Genomic DNA, 16,533 nt, shown 5'->3' with positions numbered 1-16,533 from the left:
AGTGCCATTTTGTTATTGTTTTACAATTGTTTTTGTAGTTCTTTTCTGTTCCTTTCTGTCAGTTGTTCTTTTTATCATGAAAGTTGTTGTGTGTTGTCAAATTTATTTCTGCATTTATTCAGATGATCGTGTGGTTTTTGTCCTTCATTCTGTTAATAAGGTATATTATATAGATAGATATTTTTGCATGTTGAGCTGTCTTTGCATCCCTGGGGTAAATCCTACTTGGTCATGATATATAATCCTTTTAATGTCCTGGTCATTTTAGTTCATTAATACGTTGGGGGTTTTTGCAACAATATTCATCAGGGATGTTTGTACTTTCTTGTAGTATCTTTGCCTGACTTTAGAATCAGAGTAATGTTGGTCTCATAAAATTATTTTGGAAGTTTTCCCCTCCTCAACAATATTTGGGAAGAATTTGAAGAGAAATCTTGTTAACTCTTTTGGTAGAATTTTCCAGTGAAGCCATATGATCCTGAACTTTTCTCTGTTGGGAATTTTTCAAATCACTGATTTAATCTCTTTGCTAGTTATTGTTATTTTTTCTTATTTATTTATAATGGTGTCTTGGTAGATTGTATGTTTCATGAATTTGTCCCTTTCTTCCAGGTTATATAATTTGTTGACATATGATTGTTTGTAGCTGTCTCTTATAATCCTTTTTATTTCTGTGGTATCAGTTATAATGTCTCCTTTTTCATTCTAACTTCAGTTATTTGAGTCCTTGCTCTCTTTTTCTTGGTTAATCTAGATAAAAACTTGTCGGGGCACCTGGGTGGCTCAGTCAGTTGAGTGTCCGACTTCAGCTCAGGTCATGATCTCACAGTCTGTGAGTTCGAGACCCGCATTGGGCTCTGTGCTGACAGCTCAGAGCTTGGGGCCTGTTTCAGATTCTGTGTCTCCCTCTCTCTCTGACCCTCCCTGGTTCATGCTGTGTCTCTGTCTCAAAAATAAATAAACGTTAAAAAAATTAAAAAAAAAAGATTTGTCAATTTTGTTGGTGTTTTTATTTATTTTTTTAATTTCTAAAAATTTTTATTTATTTTTGAGAGAGAGAGAGAGAGTGGGGGAGGGGCTGAGAGAGAGGGAGACACAGAATCCAAAGCAGGCTCCAGGCACTGAGCTGTCACCACAGAGCCCCATGTGGAGCCCAAATTCACAAATGATGAGATCATGACCTGAGCCAAAGTTGGCTGCTCAACCAACTGAGCCATCCAGGTGCCCCTTTGTTGATCTTAAAAAAAAAAAAAAAAAAAAAAAAAAAACAACTAATTCTTTTAATTTTCATTTGTCTGAGAAACTAAACGACTTTGTGACCACTAATCCACTAAAGAAATATTAAAAGGGACATTTTGAGTGCAAGGGAGAAACCAAAAACAACAAACACAAAAAAGGACCAGCAAAATCTCAAGAAACAATGATGACACAAGTCATAAACTGGCGAGGAAGGAGGGGAAGATGGCAGTGTAGGAGGACGCTGGGCTCACCTGCTGATCACTTAGATTCCACCCACATCTGCCTAAATAACCCAGAAAACTTCAAGAAGACTCGCAGAACGGACTCTCCAGAGCTAAGCATAGACAAGAGGCCCACGAAAGAGGGTAGGAAGGATGGAGAGGCAATGCATGCTACATGGCCTGGCGGGAGGGAGCCAGGGCAGTGGAGGGGCAGCCCACCCGGCAAGGCAGAGCCACCGAGTCTGACTTGCAAAAGCGGAGGGGCCAGACTGTGTGAGTTCTGACAGCCAGTGGGACTTAACATCTGGAATGTTATAACTCAATAGCTCTGCTCAGAGAGGGGGAGGGCTAGAGGACAACAGGAGGGAGAGGTGTTGAGCTCTGGAGGACAGAGCTCAGCTCCGCAGGGAACAAAGGTGCTGAAGCGCCATGTCCCTCGCCCATCCCCCAGCCAAAATCCCAAAGGGAACCAGTTCCTGTCACGGAACTTGCTGGCACTGCACAAACACCCAATGCTGTGCTTCTGTGGATCCATCCCTCCGACGGTTCTGACTCCCTCCAGAGCCACAGGGCCACTCCTGCAATGGACCACCGAAGGCAAAGTGAGCTAAGTCTGCCCCTCCCGCCCCTGTGCATCTTGCCTATCCACCCCTGCTAATACACCAGATCCCATAGAAACACCACCACAAGGCTGGCAGTGTGCAAGTAGCCCAGTGTGGAGTGGGGCCACACCACTCCACAGTGAGTCCTGCCCCTGGGAGAGGGGAAGATAAGGTACACACCAGTCTGACTGTGGCCCCAGTGGTGGGCTGGGGACAGACATCAGGTCTGACTGTGGCCCCACCGACCAACACAAGTTACTCCAGACAGCACAGGAGAAGAGCCCTGCAATTCCGCACCACTCTAGGGACTATCCAAAATGACGAAATGGAAGAATTCTCCTCAAAAGAAACTCCAGGAAGTAGCAACAGCTAACGAACTGATCAAAAATGATTTAAGCAATATAACAGAAAATGAATTTAAAATAATAGTCTTAAAGTAATCACTGGGCTTGAAAAAAGTATAGAGGACAGCAGAGAATCTATTGCTACAGAGATCAGGGGACTAAGAAACAGTCATGAGGAGCTAAAAAATGCTCTAAATGAGGTGCAAAATAAAATGGAGAGGACCACAGCTCGGATTGAAGAGGCAGAGGAGAGAATAGGTGAATTAGAAGATAAAATTATGGAAAAAGAGGAAGCTGAGAAAAAGAGAGATAAAAAAATCCAGAAATATGAGGGGAGAATTAGAGAACTAAGTGATGTGATGAAACGTAATAATATACGTATAATTGGGATTCCAGAGGAGGAAGAGAGAGAGAAAGGTGCTGAAGGTGTACTTGAAGAATGCCAGAGTCCAGCTCCAGCAGGTCCAGGGATTCCCGAAGGAAGAACGACATAGGCGAAAATAAAACAAAACTAAAATAAAAAACTAAAAAACAAAAAACTAAAATAAAAAACTAAAACTAAAATAAAAATGAACACAGACAACAGTAGTGTGTTGAACTGGCTGATTTATTGTAGTAAACGTGGCATTATATATGATAGTGGTTTTCTTGTAACATACGTCATCTATGTTTTTCTAACATTACCTAATTTTGAAAAAGTTCCTATGTATAAACAACCTTTAAGAAATAATATGGCGATTTTCCCCTAATATTCCCGCATACCCTTTGATTAGTAATTACTTTCTTACATTATTCCATTATGCATCTGCATTTATCTATAATCTACAAAGCATTTGCTTTGCTGTTCTCGTGAAAAGCCCTCCATTTCTCAACACCTCAAGTGGAACAGTTACAGGGACATGACCTCCTAACCTCATGAGGCCAGAAGAACAATGTGTTTGCCTTGGTCCGAGGTGCCAGAAAGGGGCTGAAAAAGCGTTAGAAACCCATGCCTCATAAGTTCTCAGAGAGACAATGCGCCTAAGAACCAATGAACCATTCTGTACCTTAACCGACTCGGTTCAGTCATCATCTGGAATGCCTCTGGGGGGCCAGGTGGGCCTAGGGGTTGAAGTCACCTGTGCCCAGAGATACACTCCTTAGTTGCTGGAGTGAAGCTTTCAAATCCATATGTCTCTCCTTTATAGGCCCTTTTTGCTGGCAAATGTATGAAGCTATCCTTCCTATAAGTAGAGGAGTCTCCATAGGGGATGTCAAGGGCTAAATATAAGGCCCCACAATTTCTTGCAAAAGCTTATTTCCTTCCTAATGGTTCTTTTCCCAGGGAGCCTGCATAGGGAAATTCCCCAACAGACAATAACCCAGTAGTTTTAGTTTTATGGCAAAATTACCTAAAAGTGGGAGTACAAGAAACTTCACTGTCGGTGGGGCTGCCTTGCAGTCACCAATCCGTCCACAGCCCATGCCTTCCCACTCAGGCAGGGATAGCTTGGCTTCCAGAAGAAGAAATCATAGCTGAGAACTTCCCTGATCTGGGGAAGGAAAAAGGCATTGAAATCCAAGAGGCACAGAGAACTCCCTTCAGACGTAACTTGAATCGATCTTCTGCATGACATATCATAGTCACACTGGCAAAATACAAGGATAAAGAGAAAATTCTGAAAACATCGAGGGATAAACATGCTCTAACATATAAAGGGAGACCGATAAGACTAGGGATGGATCTATCTACTGAAACTTGGCAGGCCAGAAAGGAATGGCAGGAAATCTTCAATGTGATGAACAGTAAAAATATGCAGCCAAGAATCCTTTATCCAGCAAGTCTGTCATTTAGAATAGAAGGAGGGATAAAGGTATTCCAAAACAAACAAAAACTGAAGGAATTCATCACCACCAAACCAGCCCTACAAGAGATCCTAAGGGGGATTCTGTGAGTGAAATGTTGCAAGGCCCACAAAGTACCCGAGACATCACTACAAGCATGAAACCTACAGACATCACAAGGACTCTAAACCCATATCTTTCATTAATAACACTGAACGTAAATGGAATAAATGTTCGAACCAATAGACATAGGGTATCAGAATGCACAAAAAAACAAGACCCATCAATTTGCTGTCTACAAGACTCATTTTAGACCTGAGGACACCTTCAGACTGAAAGTGAGGGGATGGAGAACTATCTGTCATGCCACTGGAACTCAAAAGAAATCTGGAGTAGCCATACTTATATCAGGCAAACTAAATGTTAAAGGCTGTAACAAGAGATGAAGAAGGACATTATATAATAATTACAGGGTCTATCCATCGGGAAGAGCTAACAATTATAAATGCCTAAGAGTGTTGTAATTGCAGGGGACTTTAATACTCCACTTACAACAATGGATAGATCATCTAGACACAGGATCAATAAAGAAACAAGGGCCTTGAATGATACATTGGATCAGATGGACTTGACAGATATATTTAGAACTCTGCATCCCAAAGCAACAGAATATACTTTCTTCTCGAGTGCACATGGAACATTCTCCAAGATAGATCACATACTGGGTCACAAAACAGCCCTACATAAGTATACAAGAATTGAGATCATACCATGCACACTTTAGGACCACTATGTTATGAAACTTGAAATCAACCACAGGAAAAAGTCTGGAAAACCTCCAAAAGCATGGAGGTTAAAGAACACCCTAATAAAGAATGAATGGGCCAACCTGGCAATTAACAAAGAAATTAAAAAATATATGGAAACAAATGAAGATGAAAATACAACAATCCAAATGCTTTGGGATGCAGCGAAGGCAGTCCTGAGAGGAAAATACATTGCAATCCAGGCCTATCTCAAGAAACAAGAAAAATCCCCAATACAAAATCTAACAGCACACCTAAAGGAAATAGAATCAGAACAGCAAAGACACCACAAACCCAGCAGAAGAAGAGAAATAATAACGATCAGAGCAGAAATAAACAATACAGATTCTAAAAAAACTGTAGAGCAGATCAACGAAACCAAGAGTTGGTTTTTTGAAAAAATAAACAAAATTGATAAACCTCTAGCCAGGATTCTCAAAAATAAAAGGGAGATGACCCAAATAGATAAAATCATGAATGAAAATGGAATGATTACAACCAATCCCTCAGATACAAGCAAGTATCAGGGAATACTATGAAAAATTCTATGCCAACAAACCGGACAACTTGGAAGAAATGGACAAATTCCTAAGCACCCACACACTTCCAAAACTCAAACAGGAAAAAAATAGAAAACCTGAACAGACCCGTAACCAGCAAAGAAATTGAATCAGTTATCAAAAATCTCCCAACAAATAAGAGTCCAGGACCAGATGGCTTCCCTGGGGAATTCTACCAGACGTTTAAAGCAGAGATAATACCTATCCTTCTCAGACTATTCCAAAAAATAGAAAGGGAAGGAAAACTTCCAGACTCATTCTATGAAGCCAGCATAACTTTGATTCCTAAACCAGACAGAGACCCAGGAAAAAAGAGAACTACAGGCCAATATCCCTGATGAATATGGATGCAAAAATTCTCAATAAGATACTAGCAAATCGAATTCAATAGCATATAAAAAGAATTATTCACCATGATCAAGTGGGATTCATTCCTGGGATGCAGGACTGGTTCAACATTCGCAAATCAATCAACGTGGTACATCAGATTAATAAAAGAAAAGATAAGAACGATATGATCCTGTCAATCAAAACAGAAAAAGCATTTGACAAAATTCAGCATCCTTTCTTAATAAAAACCCTTGAGAAAGTTGGGATGAAGGAACATGCTTAAACATCATAAAGCCATTTATGAAAAGCCCACAGGTAATATCATCCTCAATGGGGAAAAACTGAGAGCTTTACCCCTGAGATCAGCAACACTACAGGGATGTCCACTCTCACTGCTGTTGTTTAACATAGTGTTGGAAGTGCTAGCATCAGCAATCAGATTACAAAAGGAGTCAAAGGCATCAAAATTGACAAAGATGAAGTTAAGCTTTCACTTTTTGCAGATGATATGATATTATACATGGAAAACTCGATAGACTCCACCAAAAGTCTGCTAGAATTGATACCTGAATTCAGCAAAGTTGCAGGATACAAAATCAATGTACAGAAATCAGTTGCATTCTTATACACTAACAATGAAGCAACAGAAAGACAAATAAAGAAACTGATCCCATTCACAATTGCACCAAGAAGCATAAAATACTTAGGAATAAATCTAACCAAAGATGTAAAAGATCTGTATGCTGAAAACTATAGAAAGCTTATGAAGGAAATTGAAGAAGATATAAAGAAATGGAAAAACATTCCATGCTCATAGATTGATCAGTACTACCCAATTACTCAATACTACCCAAAGCTCAATACTACCCATTCAATGCAATCTCAATCAATATTGCACCAGCATTCTTCTCGAAGCTAGAAGAAGCAATCTTAAAATTTGTATGGAAGCACAAAAGACCCCGAATAGCCAAAGTAATTTTAAAGAAGAAGACCAAAGTGGGAGGCATCACAATCCCAGACTTTAGCCTCTACTGCAAAGCTATAATCATCAAGACAGCATGGTATTGGCACACAAACAGACACATAGACCAATAGTATAGAATAGAAACCCCAGAACTAGACCCACAAATGTATGGCCAACTAATCTTTGACAAAACAGGAAAGAATATCCAATGGACAAAAGACAGTCTCTTTAACAAATGGTGCTGGGAGAACTGGACAGCAACCTGCAGAAGAATGAAACCAGACCACTTTCTTACACCATTCAGAAAAATAAACTCAAAATGGATAAAGGACCTGAATGTGAGACAGGAAACCATCAAAACACTAGAGGAGAAAGCAGGAAGAAACCTCTCTGACTTCAGGTGCAGCAATTTCTTACTTGACACATCCCCAAAGGCAAGGGAGTTAAAAGCAAAGGTGAATTACTGGGACCTTATGAAGATAAAAGGCTTCTGCACAGCAAAGGAAACAACCAACAAAACTAAAAGGCAACCCACGGAATGGGAAAAGATATTTGCAAATGACATATTGGACAAAGGGCTAGTATCCAAAATCTGTAAAGAGCTCACCAAACTCCACAGCAGAAAAACAAATAATCCAGTGAAGAAATGGGCAGAAAACATGAATAGACACTTCTCTAAAAAAGACATCCAGATGGCCCACAGGCACATGAAAAGATGCTCAACGTCGCTCCTCATCAGGGAAATACAAATCAAAACCATACTCAGATACCACCTCATGCCAGTCAGAGTGGCTAAAATGAACAAATCAGGAGACTATAGATGCTGGCGAGGATGTGGAGAAATGGGAACCTACTTGCACTGTTGGTGGGAATGCAAACTGGTGCCACTGCTCTGGAAAGCAGTGTGGAGGTTCCTCAAAAAATTGAAAATAGATCTACCTTGTGACCCAGCAATAGCACTGCTAGGGATTTACCCAAGGGACACAGGAGTACTGATGCATAGGGGCACTTGTACCCCAATGTTTATAGTAGCACTTTCAACAATAGACAAATTATAGAAAGAGCCTAAATGTCCATCAACTGATGAATGGATAAAGAAATTGTGGTTTATATACACAATGGAATACTACGTGGCAATGAGAAAGAATGAAATATGGCCTTTTGTAGCAATGTGGATGGAACTGGAGAGTGTGATGCTAAGTGAAATAAGTCATACAGAGAAAGACAGATACCAAATGTTTTCACTCTTATGTGGATCCTTAGAAACTTAACAGAAGACCATGGGGGAGGGGTAAAAATAAGAGGTTAGAGGTGAGGGAGCCAAAACATAAGAGACTCTTAAACTGAGAACAAACTGAGGGTTGATGGGGAGTGGAGGGAGGGGAGGGTGGGTGATGGGTATTGAGGAGGGCACCTTTTGGGATGAGCACTGGGTGTTGACAATAAATTTCATATAAAAAAATAGATGATTGATTGATCATTAAAAAAAAAGAAACAACACTAAGAATAATATTTTTTTTGGTCAGAAGTAATGCAATCCTCCAAACAATATAGTTATATTTTTAAGGTCCTAAAACAAACTTAAAAAAAACATTAAGCCACAATTCTATATCCAACCAAACTATCCTTAAAAAATGAAGTCTAGATAAAAATGTTTTCAGGTAAATCAGAAGTGAAAGAACTTAACACCAGTGTACCTGGATTATAAGAAGTGTTCATGGTGGTTCTTCATGAAATGATTACCAGATGGTAATCTGGCTCACATGAAGGAATGAAGAATAAATGCGTGGGTAAATATGAAAGCTATTTTTCTTATTTCTTAATTTCTTTCAAAGACAATTGACTGATCAAAGCAAAACTCATAGTTATGTATTGTGGGATTAATAACATATGTAGAAGTAAGGTGTATAAAAATATGGAAGGATGATAGATTTATTTTGTTATAAGTTTCTTACATTATAGGTGTTACAATGTTAATTCAAGATGCACTGTTAGAAGTCAAGGATTTTTCCTAAAATCCCTACAGCAAGCAGTAAAATTAATACATCGATATAGACAGACACCAATTAGAGTAGCTAAAATGAAATACTAAGAAATAATCAGTTCAAAATATGGAAGAAGAGGGAGAGGAAGAACAAATAAATGAGACAAATAGAAATGAAATAGAAACCATTTCAAAAATTACTTAAATACAAATATACTAGACACCCCAATTAAATATTAAAAATTGTGTGCCTGCATAAAAATAACAAGGCCCAGTTATATACTGTATGAAGAAGAAAGAGATAGGGAAAAGGTAAGTTTGGAAAAAGATATAACATGGAAACACTAATTATAGGAAAACTGAATTTACTGTAATAAGACATACATTATTTCAAGACAAGTACTATTACCTAGAGAAAAAACATTTCCTAATGATAATAAGATTAATTCACCAAAAAGGCAGTATAGTTAGAGCTTTTTTAAACAGCAAACTATAAAACACCTGATGTAACAATTGAAAGATATAAAGGGATATATGTAACAACATGCATATGTCATAAGATAATTATGCTGACTAAAAGAAGTCAGACAAAAATGTGAATATATTCATTGATTCCATATATAAAATTCTAGAAAATGCAAAATATTCATTATTAAAAGAAAGCACATCAGTTATTCCCTGGGTATGTCAGAGAGGAAGGGAGGGTTGAGAGAGAAAGATTTTATAGGGGACCATGTAACCTCTTGGGAGTGGTAAATATTTTTGTTATTTTGATTCTAGTAATGATTTAGTGGACATATACGTACAGCAAAACTTAATAAAACATAGACTTTAGACATGTACAGAGTATTTAATGTCAATTATGCCTCTATAAATCTTAAATATAAGAAAAATAATTCATTTTGAAAAAGTCTTTATTTTTTCTTTATCCTTAAAAGACGAGTTCATTGGCCAGAGAATTCTAGGTTTATAGTTATGTTCATTCAGTTTCTTGGAAGCTTTATTTTATCATCTTTTATCTTCCATTGTTTCAGTTTAAATTGTTATAATTGGTCATTCAGAATTAACCTTTCTCTTTTCTTTGGCCTTTGTTTTTGGCATCTTTATTATGGCGTGCTTTCCATTTGAATGTACTTGGATATATTTGCCTTAGTTGGAGTTAACAATGAACTTTTAAATGGTATTGATGTTCTTTGCATACTTTTGGAAAATTCTCATCATTATATCTTCAAATATTGTTTTTGTATCATTGCTTTATCTTCTCTTCTGGGATTATGATATATGTATGTTAGACCCTTTCAATTAATCTCCTTTGTCTTCTCATTCTTTTCTGTATTTTTCATCTTTTGGTCTATCTGCAATACCTTAATTCTAGATACCTATTTTCTACTGTTCTATACTTTCACCCAATAGTTCTTTCATGCAAGTCCACCATATTTTCATAGAAATTTTAGGAGCTTCTTCCCAATTCTTATACCCAAAAAGCCTGTTGAGATTTTGTTTGTAATTATGATTGGAAATCTATCAATCAGTTTGATATATTGAACATTTCAATCCATGAGTATGATAAATTCTCACTTATTTAGGTCTTTAATTTCAATGATGTTTTACAATTTTCACCAGGATTTCCTAGCCAACTTTTATTAGACTTATTCCTGGAGTTGTTTTGTTTAATGCTGATTTCAGCATAATTTTCACTATTTTCCTTTCCAGTTTTTTGTTAATATGTCTGTAAGAAAACAATTTTTTTTTGTATATAATCTTGTGACCTATGTATGTCCTTGCTAAATTCATGTTAGTTCTATTAGTTGTTTTGTAAATTCCCTGAGATTTTTCTCTGTAAACAGTCATAATCAAATGCAAATGGGGAAAATTTTACTTCTTCCCAGGCAACCTAATACTTTTTTTCTTGCCTTATTACAATGACTAGCACCTCCAATCAATATTGAATACAAGCACTGAAATAGGCATCTTGTCTTATTTTAGATTTAAGGTGGAAACAACTCAATCTTTCACCAGTAATATTCATATTTTTGAAGTATTATCAATTTGAGGAAGTGTCCTACTATTTCTAGCTTGGTGTGAGTTTTCATTATAAATGAATGTAAACTTTTTCAAATACTTTTTTCTGAATAATAATGATCATTATTGTGTTAATATGATGAATTCCAATTATTAATTTTTAGATAATAAACCAACAATGCATTCCTAGAATAATTCTTGCTTGATTGGGATATATTATGCTTTCTCTGATTTGTTAGATTTGATTTGTTAATGCTTTGTTAATTCCTTTCTATGTAGTGTCTTTGTAAAGATATATTTGTATTTGGCATGTTTTCCTGATGATATATCCCTTTTATCATTATAAAATTTTCTCATTTTATATTTTTATTGTGAATTAAATTTTATGTGATTACAAAAATAGCTAACACAACTTTCAGATTAAAACTTTTTTGTATAATTTTTCACCCATTTACTTTTAACCTATCTATGTCTTTATAGTTATTTACTTCTTTGTAGATTTATTGTAATATAATTGACATGTAACACTGTGTAATTTTAAGGTGTATAATGTGTTGATTTGGTATACTTATATATTGCAAAATGATTATCAATATAGCATTAGCTATCATCTGTATCACATCACATTATATCATTTCTTTTTTGTGGTGAGAACATTTAAGGTATACTCTCATTAACTTTCAAGTATATAATACAGTAATTATTAACCATAATCACTATGATGTACATTAAATTTTTTTAATGTTTATTTTTGAGAGAGAGATAGTGCACAAGCAGGGGAGGGGCAGAGAAAGCGGGAGACACAGAGTCCGAACCAGGCTCCAGGCTCTGAACTATCAGCACAGAGCCCGATGCAGGGCTTGAACCCACAAACTGTGAGATCATGACCTGAGCTGAAGTTGGATGCTCAACCAACTGAGCCACCCAGGCATCCCTCTACAATGTGCATTAGACCTCTAGAAATTATTAATCTTATGGAAATTTGTACTCTTTTGACATCTCCTTTGCCCCTATTTTCCAGCACCTGATATCTACCATTCTAGTCTGTTTCTGTGAGTTCATTTTTTTAAATATTTCCCATACAGGTGAGATCTTACAGTATTTGTCTTCTTTGTCTGAGTTATTTCACTTAGTATAATATACTCAAGGTCCATTCATGTTATCACAAATGGCAGGATGTCCTTCTTTCTCCTGGCTGAACAATACTCTATATGCATTTATATACTACCTTTTCTTTATCATTTCATCCATTCATGGGAACTTAGGTTGCTTCAATATCTTGGCTATTGTGGATAATGCTACAATAAACATGGATGTACAGATATCTCCTCAAGATCCCATTTTCATTTCCTTTGGATATGTATTACCAGAACTGAGATTACTAGATTATATGGTAGTTCTATTTTAAGTTTTTTGTGGGTCTTCCATACTGTTTTCCACGGTAGCAATTTATATTCTAATCAACAGTGCAGAAGAGTTCCTTTTCCTCTACATCCTTGCCAACACGTGTGATTTCCTGTCTTTTTGATGATACTCATCTTAAGAAGTGTGAGGTGATACCTCATTGCAGTTTTGACTTTCATTTCCTTCATGATTACTGATGCTGAGCACCATTTAATGCACCTGTTAGTCCTTTTATGTCTTCTTTGGAAAAATGTCTATTCAACTTCTCTGTCCATTTTAAAATAGATTGTTTTTTGTTTTGTATGTTTTTTACTATTGTTTTATTAATTCCTTATATATGTTGAATATTAACCACTTATCAGATATACTATTTGCAAATATTCTCTTCCATTTGACAGATTGCTTTTTAACTTTGTTGATGGTTTTGTTTGCTGTGCAGAAGCTTTTAAATTTTATGCAGTTCCACTTATTTATTTTTTCTCTTGCTGTCATTGTTTTTTATGTCAAATCCAAAAAACTACATGGACAAGGCTGATGTCAAGGAGCTTATCCCTTATGTTTTCTTCTAGGAGTTTCAGGTATTAGGCTCAAGTCTTTTTATTTTATTTTTTTAGTGTTTATTTAATTTTGAGAGACAGAGAGACACAGTGTGAGCAGGGGAAGAGCAGAAACAGAGGGAGATACAGAATCCAAAGCAGGCTCCAGGCTTTGAGCTGTCAGCACAGAGCCTGACATGGGGCTCAAACTCACAAACTGTGAGATCATGACCTGAGCCATAGTCAGATGCTTAACCCATTGAGCCACCCAGGCACCCCTAGGTTCAAGTCTTTAGTTCACTTAGAGTTGAATTTTGAATATATGTAAGAAAAGGATCCAATTTCATTCTTTTTCACATGGCTGCCCAGTTTTCCCAGAACCATTAATTGGAAAGACTATCCTTTCCCCATTGTATATTCTTGGATCCTTTGTCAAAAATTAATTAACCATACATGCATGGATTTATTTCTGAATTCGCTATTCTATTCCATTGATCTGTGTGTCTCTGTTTTTTATGATGATACCATCCTGTTTTGATGACTATAATTTTATAATATAGTTTGAAGTCAGGAAGTGTGAGTATTCCTCTTTCTAATGGTTGCTTTGTCTACTCAGAGTCTCTTAGTAAGGGTTTTATATAAGTTTTAGAATGGCTTCTTCTATTTCTGTAAAAAATGCCATCAAAAATTAATAAGGATTGCATTGAATTTTTAGAACACTTTGGGTAATACAGTTATTTTCACAATATTAATTCTTCCAATTCATGACCATGGGCTATCTGTCCATTTATTTGGGTCTTTTCAACTTTTCTCATAAACTCCTTGCCTTTTTCAGTGTACAGAACTTTCATTTCTTCAGTTAAATTTATTCCTAACTATTCTTTTTGATGCTATTGTAAATGGAATGTTTTCTTAATTTCTCTTCCTGACATTCCTTGTGAGTATTGATTTTTGCATATTGATTTTGTTTCCTGCAAATTTACTGAATTTTTTTGTTATAACAATTTTTTTAGATCATGTCATTTGCAAATAAAGACAGTTTACTTTTTTTTCTAGTTAGGACGACTTTTATTTCTTTTACTTGACCAATCGTCACTACTGTGTTAAACAGGAGTGGTGGGAATGTGCATATTTGACTTGTTTCTGATCTTAGAGGAAACATTTTCAGCTTTTCACCTTTGAATATGGTTAGCTGTGGTATTGTTATTTATGGGCTTTATTATGTTCAAGTATGTTGTTCTATATGAAGTTTGTTAAAGTTTTCATTATGAAAGGATGTTGAATTTTGTCAAATGCTTTTCCTGCATCTGTAGAGATGGTCACGTGATTTTTATTTTTTGTTTTATTTTATTTTTATTTTAGAGAGAGAGAGAGCATGTGAATGAGGGAGAGGGGTAGAAAGAGAGAGAGTATCTTAAGCAGGCTCCACGATAAGCATAGAGCCTGAGACAGGGCTTGATCCCACAACCCTGGGATCATGACCTGAGCTGAAATCATGAGTTGGGTGCTCAACTGACTGAGCCACCCAGACACCCATATTTTTCATTTTGTTAATGTGGTTTGCTGATGTTGAAACATCCTTGCCTCCTTGGATATTCAATCATATTTTATGATTCTATTAATATATTGTTGAATTTGATTTGGTAATACTTTGTTGACGATTTTTGCATCTATGTTCATCAGGGATATTGGCCTGCAATTTTCTTATAGTGTCCTTGTCTGGTATTGCTATCAGGACAATGCTGGTCTTATAAAATGAACTTCAAAAGGTTTCTTCCTCTTCTACTTTTTGGAAGACTTTGAGAAGGATTGATATTAGTGCTTCTATAATTTTTTTTGGTAGAACTCACCAGTGAAATCATCTAGTCCTGAACTTTTGTTTGTTTGGAGATTTTTGATTATTGGTACAAGTTCCTTAGTAAAAAATTAGTCTCTTTAGGTTATCTGTTTTTTCATGATTCAGTCTTGGTAAGTTCTATTTTTCTAGAAATTTATGCATTTCTTCTAGATTTTTCAAATTTTGGCCATATAATTTTTTTATAATAGTCTTATTATCTTTTGTATTTTGATATTTTGGTATCTGTTGTAATGTCTCCTCTTCGATTTCTAATTTTACTTGTTTTAGTTCTTTCCCCTTTTTCTTGGTAAGTCGTGCTAAAGATTTGTCTATTTTGTGTATATTTTCAGAAAACCACCTGCTATTTTCATTGATATTTTTAATTTTCTTTTCAGTATCTCTTTTATTGATTTCTGCTGTGTTCATTGTTATTTCCTACTTTCTGCTAACTTTGGACTTAGTTTGTTCTTTTCCTAGTTCTTTGTGGATAAAATAAGGTCATTTATTTGAGATTTTTAAAAAGTTTTTATTTAAATTCCAGTAGTTAAGGGGTGCCTCGGTGGCTCAGTCAGTTAAGCAACTGATTTCAGCTCAGGTCATGATCTCGCAGTTTGTGGGTTCAAGCCCTGCGTCGGGCTCTGTGCTGACAACTAAGAGCTTGGAGCCTGCTTCGGATGCTGTGTCTCCCTTTCTCTCTGCCTCTCCCCTGCTCGTTCTCTGTCTCTCTTTGTCTCTCAAAAATAAATAAAAGTTTAAAAAATTAAAAATATAAATTCCAGTAGTTAATATACATTATTAAATTAGTTTCAGGTGTACAATATAGTGATTCAGCACTTCCACACATCACATGGTGTTCATCCCAAGTTCACTCCTTAAGCCCCATTACCTATTTTCATCTATCCCCCCACCCACCTCCACTCTGGTAATCATCAGTTTGCTCTCTCTAAGGATCTGTTTCATTGTTTGCCTCTCTCTTTCTCTTCCTTCCCCCCACCCCATGACCATTTGTTTCATTTCTTAAATTCCATATATGAATGAAATCATATGGTATTTGTCTTTCTCAGGCTGAATTATTTTGCTTAGTATAATACTATCTAGCTCCATCCACATCATTGCAAATGAGAAGATTTCATTATTTTTCAGGACTGAGTAATATTCCATTATATATGATATTAATTATATTAGTTATATTATAGTATATTATGCTATGTTATATTAATAATGTTATGTATTATATATAATGGAATAAATATAATGGACATGTATACATATATATATTATGGAATATACATATTAATGGGATATTTATTCCATTATATAGGTATACTCCATTATATATGTATATTCTATTTTATTTATACATATATATTCTTCATCCATTTATCATTTGATGGACAGTTGGGCTGTTTCCATAATTTGGCTATTATAGATAATGCTGCTATAAACATTTAGGTATGTGTATCCCTTTGAATTGGTATTTTGTATCCTTTGGGTAAATACCTAGTAATGTAATGGCTAAATTGTAGGATAGTTTTGTTTTTAACTTTTTGAGGATCTTCATACTGTTTTCCAGAGTGGCTGCACCAGTTTTCATTTCCATATCCTTACCAACACCTGTTGTTTCTTGTGTTGTTGATTTTAGCCATTCTGACAGGTGTCAGGTGATATTGCACTGTAGCTTTTATTTGTAATTCCCTGATGATAAGAGATGTTGAGCATCTTGTGTCTGTTGCAACAGCAACATGAGTCTTTTGGCCATCTGGATGCCTTCTTTCAAAAAATGTTTATTCAAGTCCTCCACTCATTTTAATCAGATTATTTTGGGGAGGTTTTTGGTGTTGAATTGTATGACTTCTTTAT

This window comes from Herpailurus yagouaroundi, unplaced genomic scaffold (assembly GCF_014898765.1).
Source record: "Herpailurus yagouaroundi ecotype Mexico unplaced genomic scaffold, PumYag 163, whole genome shotgun sequence".
Classification (NCBI taxonomy): domain Eukaryota; kingdom Metazoa; phylum Chordata; class Mammalia; order Carnivora; family Felidae; genus Herpailurus; species Herpailurus yagouaroundi.
The sequence above is the reverse complement of the archived record's forward strand: the minus strand, read 5'-3'. Positions refer to the sequence as shown.